This window comes from Pan troglodytes, chromosome 18 (genome assembly GCF_028858775.2).
Source record: "Pan troglodytes isolate AG18354 chromosome 18, NHGRI_mPanTro3-v2.0_pri, whole genome shotgun sequence".
Lineage (NCBI taxonomy): Eukaryota > Metazoa > Chordata > Mammalia > Primates > Hominidae > Pan > Pan troglodytes.
In genome coordinates, this window is record NC_072416.2 from 70,453,243 (window position 1) to 70,465,601 (window position 12,359).

At 43.8% G+C, this 12,359-nt stretch overlaps 1 protein-coding gene across 2 annotated transcripts in view; it reads left to right on the forward strand.

The window, feature by feature from the left end:
- The window catches only part of PMFBP1 (polyamine modulated factor 1 binding protein 1), a 109,300-nt gene that overhangs the window by 26,711 nt on the left and 70,230 nt on the right, over positions 1 to 12,359 (forward strand). Inside the window, exons 5-6 of one of the 2 annotated variants that reach the window (XM_063797363.1) lie at positions 1,238 to 1,385; positions 8,355 to 8,466. The gene's annotated coding sequence lies outside the window, so the exon portion shown is untranslated. Of the gene's footprint in view, positions 1 to 1,237; positions 1,386 to 8,354; positions 8,498 to 12,359 lie in introns of both variants that reach the window. The other variant, XM_063797364.1, reaches the window with a different exon arrangement.

A 12,359-nucleotide genomic window follows, 5' to 3' on the forward strand; every position in this document is an offset into this window, starting at 1 on the left:
TAAATCAAGGTAATGTATATAAAGAAAGGTGTTTAACCGTATAGTGGGTAATTAATCAATATTAGCCCTTTTCTGGGATGGAAATGGGCCCAGAGGGAAAGGTAAATGTTGTGATTGAATATAAGCGGGAAATGCACTGCAATGCCTTGATCCGCTTCAATGTTAAAGGATTGTGATTGGCAGCTTTGCTGGAGTTCTTTGTTATTTGTTTTGGAGCCAGGCCCTTCTGTAACCTGGAAAGTGTTCCCCATCGTATTCTGGAGAATTACTCTGAGCATCTCTGTTGGTTTCTAACTATGATATTCAGAGGAGGCATACAGGATTTTAACTGAATTGAAAACAAGATGTAATGTGGGAAGTACTGGAGATATAGTAACTGTTGGGAATGAGGAAAATGTATGATGAAAATGTGGACATAGTTCCTGTAACTTTTGCACCTCTCAAACTCCAATTGAAATTTAAATCCAAAATGCATTATTCTGAGGATAATTGTTCAGCATACAATTATGAACTCAAATTAGTATCTCATCACCCTCTCAAAGGAAAGCCTGAGAACCAAGGACATAGAACCAAATTTTAGCTTTCCCATCAGACCCCTCCAGGTCAGTGTTAAAGTATTGCTGGGGGAGGGGGGGAAGAGCTGGGAAAGCAATGGTGTGGTCACACATTATGCATCTGCACCAGTCTTGAGAGCTCTGCAAATCTGTCCTATAGGTGGTGTGGGGACAAGGAGTTATTCAGGCTGCGAAACAATAAATGGGGAAACATTAAGTGGACAGTTGTCCAGGCAGAGAGTCATAACCAGGCAAAAGCACCCAGGGACCCCCCACGGCCAGGTCCCTATGGATGTCACCAGCAGCATACACAGCAGGCAACTCCCTTTCTCCCCTGGCAGCACTGGACCAGGTGTCCTAAGATCTAGATCCTGTCCTTACTCTGTGTGATTCTATTCTAGCCCCAACCTTTCTAGATCCAAATTTTCTCATCTTTAAAATGCACCCACCTACATCACAGGGTTGCCATGCAGTTGAAATAAGGTAATAGTTATGAAAGTACTTTGAAAAGCTGTAAGAATTGTAATAATGTTATTCCTTGACTATAGATTAACGAACATAATAAAATTGCTATTGCAGATATTAGCATAATAGCACAGATTGTCCTTCCCTTTAATGCAATTCATCAGGAATAAAATGCTTCTGCTTTTTCCTGACATTCTCTCACCATCTTTCCTCTGTAGGAGGCTATGAGGCTCACTGGTCTCCAGAAATGTACCTCTGTGTGCGGAAATGTTCCAGAAGGCCACACTGTCTACAGGGCCATTGCTTCACTGCAGATTAGATGTCCTCCCAGAACCTTCCAGGGCACTAATTGCCTAAACAGCTCTGGTAAGAAGATCAGCAAGTATTTTAGACTAGTAAGTGTGGAAATTCTGCTCTAGTATAAATCAAACCAATTTTGATTAGAAAATATAATCTGTTTCATGAACAGCTGGACAGTTTACTCTGCCAGTTAAAGGATAGTACTTCCCCCATCCTAGCCAGAGGGAGCTTGCGCTGGGTTGAAGTCCCTGATAGGAGTCAGAGGACTGGCTCTACCTGAGGTCACCCTGCTCCTCTGCTCTGTGGACAAGTGACAGTGGAGTGAGCCTGTTTGGCAAAGGCCCCTCAGAGGCTCCATCCCAGCGGGGCGGGCACAGAGCCTTGTGTGCTACCAACAGCTTGCCATGTAGTTTTCTCCCTTCAGATCCAAATGTCACACTCAAACTGCTGATATAAAATTCACTGCAACGCTTCCCTTCATTTCCTCTCGGGCTGCTTTTCACTCACAGGCTCCATGAAGATTTCCATAGTTACTAAGCTCTCTATGTAGAGTCAGCTCTGACAACCAGCAGCCCCATCCTAATTCCACGCTGCCATTCCCTCTCTTCTTGACTTCTCTCCATGTTTCCTATTCCAGTGCAGCATTAGAACAATGGCTTGGAACTAGCTGAGTAAGTGATTTGCAACTACATTCCCCCCTCTATCACTAGAGGAACCGACCTGCTAAAGGAAGTCACTGCAGAAACTACCTTTTTTTTTCTGAAAAGCCCTTTCCAATAATCTCCCTACACTTTTTTTTTTTTTTTTTTGAGACGGAGTCTTGCTCTGTCTTCCAGGCTGGAGTGCAATGGCATGATCTCAGCTCCCTGCAACCTCCACCTCCCAGGTTCAAGTGATTCTCCTGCCTCAGCCTCCCGAGTAGCTGGGACTCCAGGAGTGCACCACCATGCCCAGCTAATTTTTGTATTTTTAGTAGAGACAGGGTTTCACCATGTTAGCCAGGCTGGTCTTGAACTCCTGACCTCAGGCCATCCGCCCACCTCGGCCTCCCAAAGTACTGGGATTACAGGCATGAGCCACCGCACCCAGCCACATTTTTAATGTTCCTTTTGCATGACGTTCAACATAGACTTTCTGAGGACTGGGCTCTGCATTGTCTTCACTTAGCTCTTCAAGCAGGTCTTCTTAAAAGTGACATTCATAAAGCGGGGAGGTCACTGAAAGGCTAGGGCCATGCAAAGGCTGTCAGCCACGGAAGATGCTGCCCCCTGCCTCAGAACACAGGCGGACTGCTGACAACACCTGAACCGACAGGGGAGAGGTGACCTTGGGTTGGAAACAAAGGGCTAAGCCCAGGAAGCATGCTTCCTAGTTCCCTGCAACAACACAGCCACTCACCCTAGGCAGCGCAAGAGCACAGAAAACAAAGCCTCATTTGGCATCTCTGATATCATCTTTGGAAGTGAATAAGACAAATAACTTAAAAGGGGCAGGGGAGATCGATGACGCTGCTAACTTGAGACTGTCCATATGAGAGGTTCTGATTTATCAGCCTTCATAGAAGCTGATAAGCTCTTGAAATGAGTGTTCTGTGATCGGCGGCTGTACCTCCTGGTAGTCTGTGTTGCTCCCCTGGTTGGGGTGGGTGGGGGTGGGGGGATGTGACTGTGACAGGGACTGAAAATACACACTGTGATTCCATCATTCACCGATCCACGGGTTTGCCTTATTATGATGGGGCTGTTACTTGTGTCAACCCCAGGTATAGCCCAAAGCTGGTGGGAATTATATTGCAGCACAGGTTTGGGGTGGGGGGAGAAAAAACTGCTACTAAAAGTGGAGACCGGTCATTTTTTAATTGGTATTATTATGAAAGCTATGTTCCTTGCATTAGCAGACAGAGCCAGAGAAACCGTGCAGCCATTCGGAAAGGAGGAGGGCAGCTCTCCCCAGGGCAGGGGGATGTGCGGGATCCAGCAGGGAGAGGGAAGCTATTATTAAAAATAAGAATAAAAAAATAGAGCTGTAAAGTGGGTGAGTAGCCCTCCTGAATATTGGTGCTGAACAGTGTCTGAGCACTGGCTGGGGCTGCCTGAGTAAGATTAAAATCTGCAGGGAAATTTTGTTCCTTAGCACTGGCAGAAATTAGGAATAAATTCAATTGCATTCTGCACAATAGCTGGAAGCGATTGAGGTTAAGTGGCCTCGCTCTCTGATGTGTTAGTATTACTGAGCACTCTCTGCTCATGTGACTTGGTGCGATCTGCTCTTGGAACACGTCGCCATGGCAACTGATGATTTCTATTACAGTACATTCAAGTTCACATTCTAGGCCTGTCATACGCTTGGAAATTTCCAGTTAAAATATTTATTTATGAAAAAGGCAAAAAGAAAAGAAAAGCCACCCCCAGACTCTTTCAGGGATAGAAAACAAAAAGGTGCCCCCAACGAAGAATGATTCATCTGCCAACAAGAAGGGAATGCTGCGTTTTCACTCAGCTGTTGCCACTAAACAAAAAATGTCCCATGGGGTGGCCAACTTTGTCAGGGAGGGGACAAGTTGGAATCTTAGCTGCTGTGGTTTGGTGTGCAGATGTGATGTTGCACTGGATGCAGAGTGACAGAAGTGGCCCTAAAAACCTGCAGATCAGAGTCTCCATTTGACCCTCTGAGGCACACTGCTCCAATTTCAGCTTCTCGCTAAGGTTCTGCACTTTATCTTAGTCAATCCTCAGCAGGGAAAGAGCTGCACTCTCTCCTCAGCCACAAAGAAGGGGTGGAGGGAGCTCTCACTGGGTGGGTCAATATTCTGGGGTCCCTGGGGATTCCAAGGCTGACCCCAGTGGAGGAGGAGGGCAGCCGGGGACATAACATGGCAGACTGCTCTCTCGAGGAAGCCATAACCTTGTCCATGACAGAGTTCCATGTGGCTTTCTCTGTACTCCTCCCAGACACTGCCCATGGAGCCCTGGGTACCCCCAGCCCTTTTAGGAAGACTACTATTTAAGTGTGTATATGCCTGCTGGCTTCTCCCTGGAGAAAGACAGCCAAAGGTTAAACTAAACCTTTCCTGAGAAAGAAAGCATTATTTCTTGACCATGCATGATGCAGGGTTGCTAACAAGGCCTCCTGGCTTCTCATGCTTTTTTCCCTTAGTCAAGCGCATTAAATATGTTAATAAAAGATTCCCCAGTGCTTTCTCTATCAGAAGCTTCCAGGTGGCTGCAATGACCATAGGTGCCCAATTACCTGGTGAGGGCATCCCATGACTCACAGATGGTTTTTTCCCTAGCTATTAAAATCTCCATGATCTTCTTTTGCACTGTGGCTTCTGCTGAGTCTGATTGGACTCACACTCTGGTTCGTAGCTGGAACCCACTTTGTACAAAGGGGCAGTGTTTCCTGGACTTGCTTGATCATTAGAGTCACTGGGCTGCTTGTTTAAAATGCATATTCCCAAGGGGACCTCAGACCTACTGAGTCAGAGTCTCCAGGGCAGAGACCTGAGAATCTGTATTCTTATAATCAAGCAAATGTAAGTCACACTGCACTTGGATTGTAGAGCCTATCAGCAATATTAGGGCTATCTTTCAAAAATTATCTTGCTGACATACTCCTAATGTCTCTCTATGAGGCATTGGGCCAGGAGTCTTCTGGGAAATTCCTAACCATTATTGGTGCAGAATGGCACGAGAGATTGGACAATATTAAAGAGTGGATTGATGGTTGTGGTCCTGGAGATTCCCCAGTGGAGGCACGGATGAATTCAGTCCCATTAATATGAATGTATTCTCTATGCAACCAAATAGTCATCCCATGTGTAAGAAAATAACTTCTTCAACTCAGATTAACCAATGTGCTTACCCAGCTGCTCCACAACAGGAGTGCCGTGCATGTAGAACAGATACCACTCTTTGGAGTGTGAGTGAAATGGTAGGGTTAGATTTTTAGTCCCACTCAGCAGCTTTGCCTATGAGGATTTACAAGACAGGTGTTATGTTTACTGATTGCTAACTGCACATGTCAGAGGTTGGGGGAGGCAGCGTCAAAGATGGCAGTGTTAAAGAAAAAACCTGGTCAGGGAAGTGCCAGTTCTGTACTACAGAGAAGACACCAAGCACAGAATAAGCCCCCGTACCCTGTACTCTATTTGTCTAACACAAATGAGTGTTGCCCAGACACCCAACTCTTTGAAGGAATCCTAGATAAAGACTTTGGTGTTGGTACCATTCGTATTGATCTTTCTCCCGTATCTGGGAGCAGGAGGAGGGGTTGCTGAACTTTCAGTTGTTCTGTGGATCCAAAAGAGCATTCATGTAAGGTGGACTCAGGGGCACCTGCAGAAATTAGAGCAACCAGGGTTAGTTTCTGAATCAGTTCAAGAGTTTTTGAAAGCTCCTTCTCTCTCTCTCTCTCTCTCTCTTTCACACACACACACACACACACATTCTGTAAGCTCTGAGAGAGAGAGAGAGATTTAACACACTTACAGTCTTTACTAGAGTCCAGAATCATGAATACAAAAATGACTTTTTCAGATTCTGCAGTGGATTGCAGACCTGCAGGCCCTACTCAGCCAAGGAAAGGCAGGACCCCCAGCCCAGGACGGCCCTGGCCAAGCCTAGCTCAGGCCGCAGCCTTTGTGTGGGACAGCAGCATCACCTAGTGCTGCTGAGGTTTAAGTACAAGCTTTTCCCTGAGAACGCTCCAATGTGATCAAACTGTATAACAAGATCAATTATCCACATTAATGAAAGAGAGTAGTAGTATTTACAGCAATCCCAAACTGGAGATAACATCCAGGTCTGTTTTTCACTTAGCTTGGAATGTATTCAGTGACTATGTAGCATTTGAGTTTTCCATAAAGTAACATAAAAGAGTGTATGGCTGGGCTCATGCAGGCAGGATGGATGGGGGAGGCAGGAGGGGTTAGCAAGGTTAAAGCGGGGCTGGGTTCTTGTGTCAGTTCAGGTCCTTCAAGAAGCAGATGGTGTTAGAAGTGCAAGAGATTCAGTGAAAGATAAAGGGAGAGGGAGCAGAAGCGGGCAGGGAGAGCCATCAGACTTCAGTGTAGGTCTGACATCTGTGAAAAGGAGAGGGGGAAGGAAGGAAGATGAGGTAGGAGGAGCCTCAGACTGCAGTGCGGCTCAGAGAACAGCTTGACCAGCCCAACAGGACAATCTGGTGCAAAGATCACCTATTGAGGAGTCCTGCACTGGCCAGAAAACGTGGGCCCTGGTGCCATCGCTGCACCCAGTCATTGGCCGGAAGCTGCCCTGGAGACATTGACAGCTGGAGGCTGTCCGCAAAGTGCACTCCCTGGGGCAAGTTCTCTGTCAAGGGAGACCCGAACAGCAAGCCTCCACGGCTGCTGCAGATTGAGGGGAAGTTGTCTCAAATCACATATTTACCTGCAGATCCCCAGGTCCACAAACTGTCAAAAACAGAATGAAGGAACACTATGGATTGATGCATCTAAATTGATGAGTGTAAAATCTAGCACTTGTTCTCATACCATTAACTAATGTAAGCCAGAAAGAGGAACTCCTGAGCAGCCTTTATTAAGCATGGATTTTTAAACAGCAAGTGGCCTGCCTTCTGAGGTGTGTTCTCTGCCCAGGAAACCAAGTTCAGTGTCAACAACCTAGAACACCAACAGTGCCTTAGCTTCTTTGTCAAGGATGGATTTGGGTCTGAAAATATCTATATCCTGCCCAAAGCATGAACAGTGACCTCACATCTCTACCGATTCTCTCACTCCCATGAATGGTCTTTAATACTATTGACCATGAGATACCACTGCCCAGATGATATGACCTGATCTCTGTATTTAAAAACATTAAGGAACTTGCTCAAGCTCAAAGATTTTCAGAAATCCAATTTGGGTGAATTAAGAAACACAGATAGCACTACAGGCAAGGGCACAAAGTTTTCAAATCACAGTTAAGCCACAAAGGCCCAGGATGCCTTGAATAAAAAATGCAACGAATCACTTGACAAAGAATCTTGAAAAGATCTAAGGATGGAAGAAAGCCCACTGCAGAAATAGAGAAAGGATGAGGAAGAGCCAAAAAAAAAAGAATGTGCAACTCTTTCTAAGGCTCATGGAGGAAAGATAAGAGCAGCTGCAGAGAAAGCAGAATGAGTTTTTAAACTGGTCTTTAAAAAAGAAAAATAAAGAAAGGGAGCATAGATAATTAGGAAGTAATGAAGACTTTTAAATATAGATGTTGAAATATACCGGGTAAGGGAATACTTGAAAACATGGTACAATATGTAAATCAGCAGGTCCAGAGAATGCACATTCCCCAACCTTAAGAGAATTAGATAATGAACTCGCTGAACTACTGACCATTATTTTCAAAGGCTCCAAGAGATCAGGGGACTATAAAATGAAAATATTTGACCAGTCTTTTACCAAATTAAAAAAAAAAAAAAGCAGCCTTGATAATTACCATACCTGCCACTATAGACTCTTCCACCTCATGGGGAGGTTGTAATGACAAATGGAACTAGAAATATTAACCCGCCCTGTGGAAAACTTGGGGAGGTGTGGTTAGCTAGCGGTGGTATGTGTGCGCCATGCTGATGGACTGGAGCCGGGCACATATGATTGGGGTAATACAGATGTTTGAATTTTTGTTCAATAGAATGCATTTGGGGGTTGTGTAATTGTATTTCTTTTTTTTTTTTTTCCTCACTGATATAAAGTCAGTTTGCATCCCCAGAGAGCACTGCAAGGGAGAAAAGTTCTTCATAGTAGGTATCAATGATTTTAAATTTTCCATCCACGGATGGATAATGGACTATAGGTCACATAAAAAATCTCCAAGCTTTCTCTTTAATAAATAGACTAGTACAAGCTATTTTTCATTTTCACAAAATAATATATTACTCTTCTAGAAAGACAAAAAATACAGATAAGCAATAATGATAATCACCTAAAATCTTGTCCCTGTTTATACAATTTGGTGTTTTTGCCTTCACAATTTTTTTCATACATATAAATTTATTTATTTATTTATTTATTTTTAGAGACAGAATCTCACTGTGTCACTCAGGCTGGAGTGCAGTGGCACCATCATGGTTCACTGCAGCCTCAAACTCATGGGCTCAAGCAATCCTCCCACCTCAGCTTCTTGAGCAGGTAGGACTACAGGTGTGCACCACTACACCAGGTAATTTTTATTTTATTTTATTGTAGAGACAGAATCTCACTCTGTTGCCCAGGCTGGTCTCGAGCTCCTGGCCTCAAGTGATCCTCTCACCACAGCCTCCCATAGTGCTGGGATTACAGGCGCGACCTACCATGCCTGGCCAGAAGTTATTTTTATAAAAATTAGAGGGTCCTCCATATAGGGTGGTCCATGTAACTGTTGTTATTATATAATTGTTATGTATTATATAGCTGCTTTTTTCCCACTCAATATAACGTGCACATTCTTTCATCATTTTAAATCACTGCATATTTAACCAATAACTTTTGGACATTTAGATTATGTCTTCTTTTTTTTTTTTTTTTTTTTTTTTTTGAGACAGAGACTCCCTCTGTCACCCAGGCTGGAGTGCAGTGGCAGGATCTCGGCTCACTGCGACTTTCGCCTCCCGCGTTCCAGCGATTCCGCTGCCTCAGCCTCCTGAGCAGCTGGGACTACAGGCATGTGCCACCACACCTGGCTAATTTTTTGTATTTTAGTAGAGACGGGGTTTCACCATATTGGCCAGGATGGTCTCGATCTCCTGACGTGGGATGGTCTTGATCTCCTGATCTGCCTGCCTCCGCCTCCCAAAGTGCTGAGATTACAGGTGCAAGCCACCACACCTGGCCCTGCAGTTAACATCCTTAAAAAAACATCTTTGCATACTTATTCTATTCTTCCCTTAGAATAAAATCCTGTAAGGGGTATTGCTTGGCCCATTGTATTTTTTTAAGGACTTTAATTCCATCCATATTGCTAAATTACTTTCAAGAAAAAAAGGCAATTAACACTCTACAAACAATACATGAAACTGCCAGTTCCCTTCTACGTGCACCAACTAGATTTAATAAAATTAAAAATTTTTCAGTACAATAACATATTTAGCATCCTATAACAGTTGAATTGGGACCATTAGGTGAAACAAAATACCTGAGGAAATGTGTGTGTTTTCTAAAGTGACATTAAACTATTAGGGAATTCTGTCTCTCTCTCTCCTCTCAAACGTGTGTGTCTCTTCTTCCCTCCCTCCTTCCATCTCTTTCTTTCTCTCTCCTTACCTCCCTCCTCTTAGGAGGATACATATGTGATAAAAGTATTTTTTAATCACAGGTAAATAATAAACACAAAATTCAGGATGGTGGGGAGAGGCAAGGGTCAGAGGAATGCCACAAGGAGAAACACTTAGAAGCCACATATTGGTAATGTTTCAGCTCGCAGGGGATCACACACACACATTTGATCATTCTGCTTCATAGCTTATGTATATGCTGTAAGCATCTGAATGTATTAGCTACAGAGTGGGGATTATGCATTGCACACTCAGTAGTTAGCAAATTTCATTTTCCAATATGTAAAATCGGGTTCTCATGTCCCCAAAGAGTGGAAGCAGTTTTTCACTGCTAAAACCAGGCCCGATACTTTACTAGCTGGGTGCCTGCCAGGACAGAGCCTCTTCGGAAGATTCCAGAATTCCCCAGAGAGGTGGCTGTGCCCTCATACCTCAAGAGGAGAACTCCTCCCTGCTGGAGAACCAGGAATGGAGAAAAATGAACCAGAACGTACAATAGATACAACTTCTCAAGGAAATACCTAAGGCTCAGGACTATGACCTTACCCATTCTCCTGTACTTTTCTAAAAATAGATCCCCAATTCTGGTAAACTGTTCAGAGAAAATAGCCTATTTTTAAAGGAGAGCTCCTAAATAGCTAAATCATTTTGCTTAAGCAATGAGCCAAGTCGCTTCTAATGAGGTTGTAGCATTACTGGAAATAAGAGATATATTTAAATAAATAGTCCATACATTGCTCCAATAAATCACTTGAAAAATATTCTCGAATGTACTAAATGTGTTTTTAGTGGCATGTGCCTGACCTTTCTGGAAGAAGAAAGATAATGCTAGAACATTTTGAGAATAAACATTTATCCAAATTAGTAGGCAAGACACTAGTAAAATTGTTTTACATTTTCTTAACACCTTTAACTATACCCTGCGCTTCCGAAACAATTTATTTTTCCTACCTTTAATAAAATACAGAATCTGTCTGTAAAGTAGCAGGAATATAGGGGCAGAAAGTTTTTTGATGACCCAATGAGAAATCCTATAATGGCCCTATTACCTCAAGGCCTCGGGCAGGATGGATGGATGTATTTGCAGCATTTCCTGAAATGACTTGCAGGCCATAAAATTTTCATGTTTTATGACTATATTTCCAAGTGTTTTAAAATCAGTGTCATGTTCTTTTTTCATAATATTCACAATAAAAATGTGAATAAGACCCATTCATTCATTCAACAAACACACAAAGAACCTTCTCTTTGCCTGGTACTCCGTTAAGGAAGCATAGGTCTTCCCGCAAAGTCCTCACGATCTAAGATGTCCTATAAAGCTTCCTGTATTAAATCTGCAACCGAACCTGTTAATGTTATGCTTCACTGCCTGAAAGAAATAATAATTACATTGTGCCCCAAAGAGTGTGTGCTCAGATTGAGGTGTGCCAGAGAGAAGTTCTGAGGCTCAGTCTTCTTCATCTGGTCTGCCTCCCCAACCCCACCTCTCTCTCACCCCCGCAACTCTCTGTTCTCCCGCCTGCCTCTGACCCTAAGCTAGGCTCACTCTCTTTCCTTCCATCCCATTTCACTCCCTCTCTGTCGCTCCCTTTCCCTTTCTTTTCTCTCTCTCCCCTCTTCCCTTTATTATGAAACTTCTAGAAAGACATTCACAGCACTCTCTCTTCCCATCAGTTCTTCATCAGTAAGTGTAACTGCAGTCCTCTGTTCTACCCACCCTGTGTTCACTAAGGTCAGAAGCAAAATTGCCTTTGCAAAGATTATGACAGTGAGAGAAATCAAGCATGGCTGAATCCATCTTGCCTCTAGCTTCACGAGCTGGCTGTCCACACTCATTCCTGGGTATAGGCCAAGTTAACCATGGGAGGAATTTCGTTCATGGTTTAACTTTGAAGCAAGGATGATAATAGTCCGTCCCTAAAACCAACCCCCTCCTTGCTCAGAGACTGAATAAAACTAACAAAGGTCAGGAGATTAGGATTATGGGAGAGGCCTGAATTCTACTTAAAATGTAGACATAGTTTCTATAATCCCTTACTGCTTAGGAGTCATGTAGCCAAAGGTCACAAGATTTGTGACTTCCCCGATTGCTGCTATAGATAACGTTGCTAGTGTAGAACCTAAGATTGGTTTTTTGAGATGTTTTTTCAGAATTTTACATTCTAGCAACTGACTGACTGCCTGCCAAGACCCGTGACTCGTGACTCAACCAGTCCCATGACCCTCACCCAGAGGCAGATTCAGCATACAAGGACTATTTTCCACACCCCTATGATTTTATCCTCAACTAATCAGCAGCACCCATTCCCTAGCCTCCTACCCACAAAATTATCCATTAAAAACCCTACCCTCTGAGTTATCAGGGAGACTGATTTAAGTAATAACTGTCTTCCATGTGACTAGCTTAGCATTAATTAAACTCTGTCTTTACTTCAATACCATGGTCTCAGTGAATTGGTCTTATCTTTGCAGCAGGCAGGAAGACCCCTTGGGCAATTACAGCAGAGGCTCCTAATCTCCAAAAGAATGGCTTGGTTTTCCTCTTACTTGAACTTCTGTAGCAGCTGACACTGTGGACTCTGCCATAATTTATCTTCCTTCTCCTCTTTGGAGAGGCCCCTCCTCTGGTTTTCCTTCTGTGGGCTCCTTCTCAGCCCTCTTTGCCAGTTCCCTTTCTCTGCCCATTCCTCCAAGATTGGCACTCACACCCCAGACAGCATCTCTTCTTATGCCACTGCTCTGACCACTGGATCTCTCCTTGTGGGCCACACG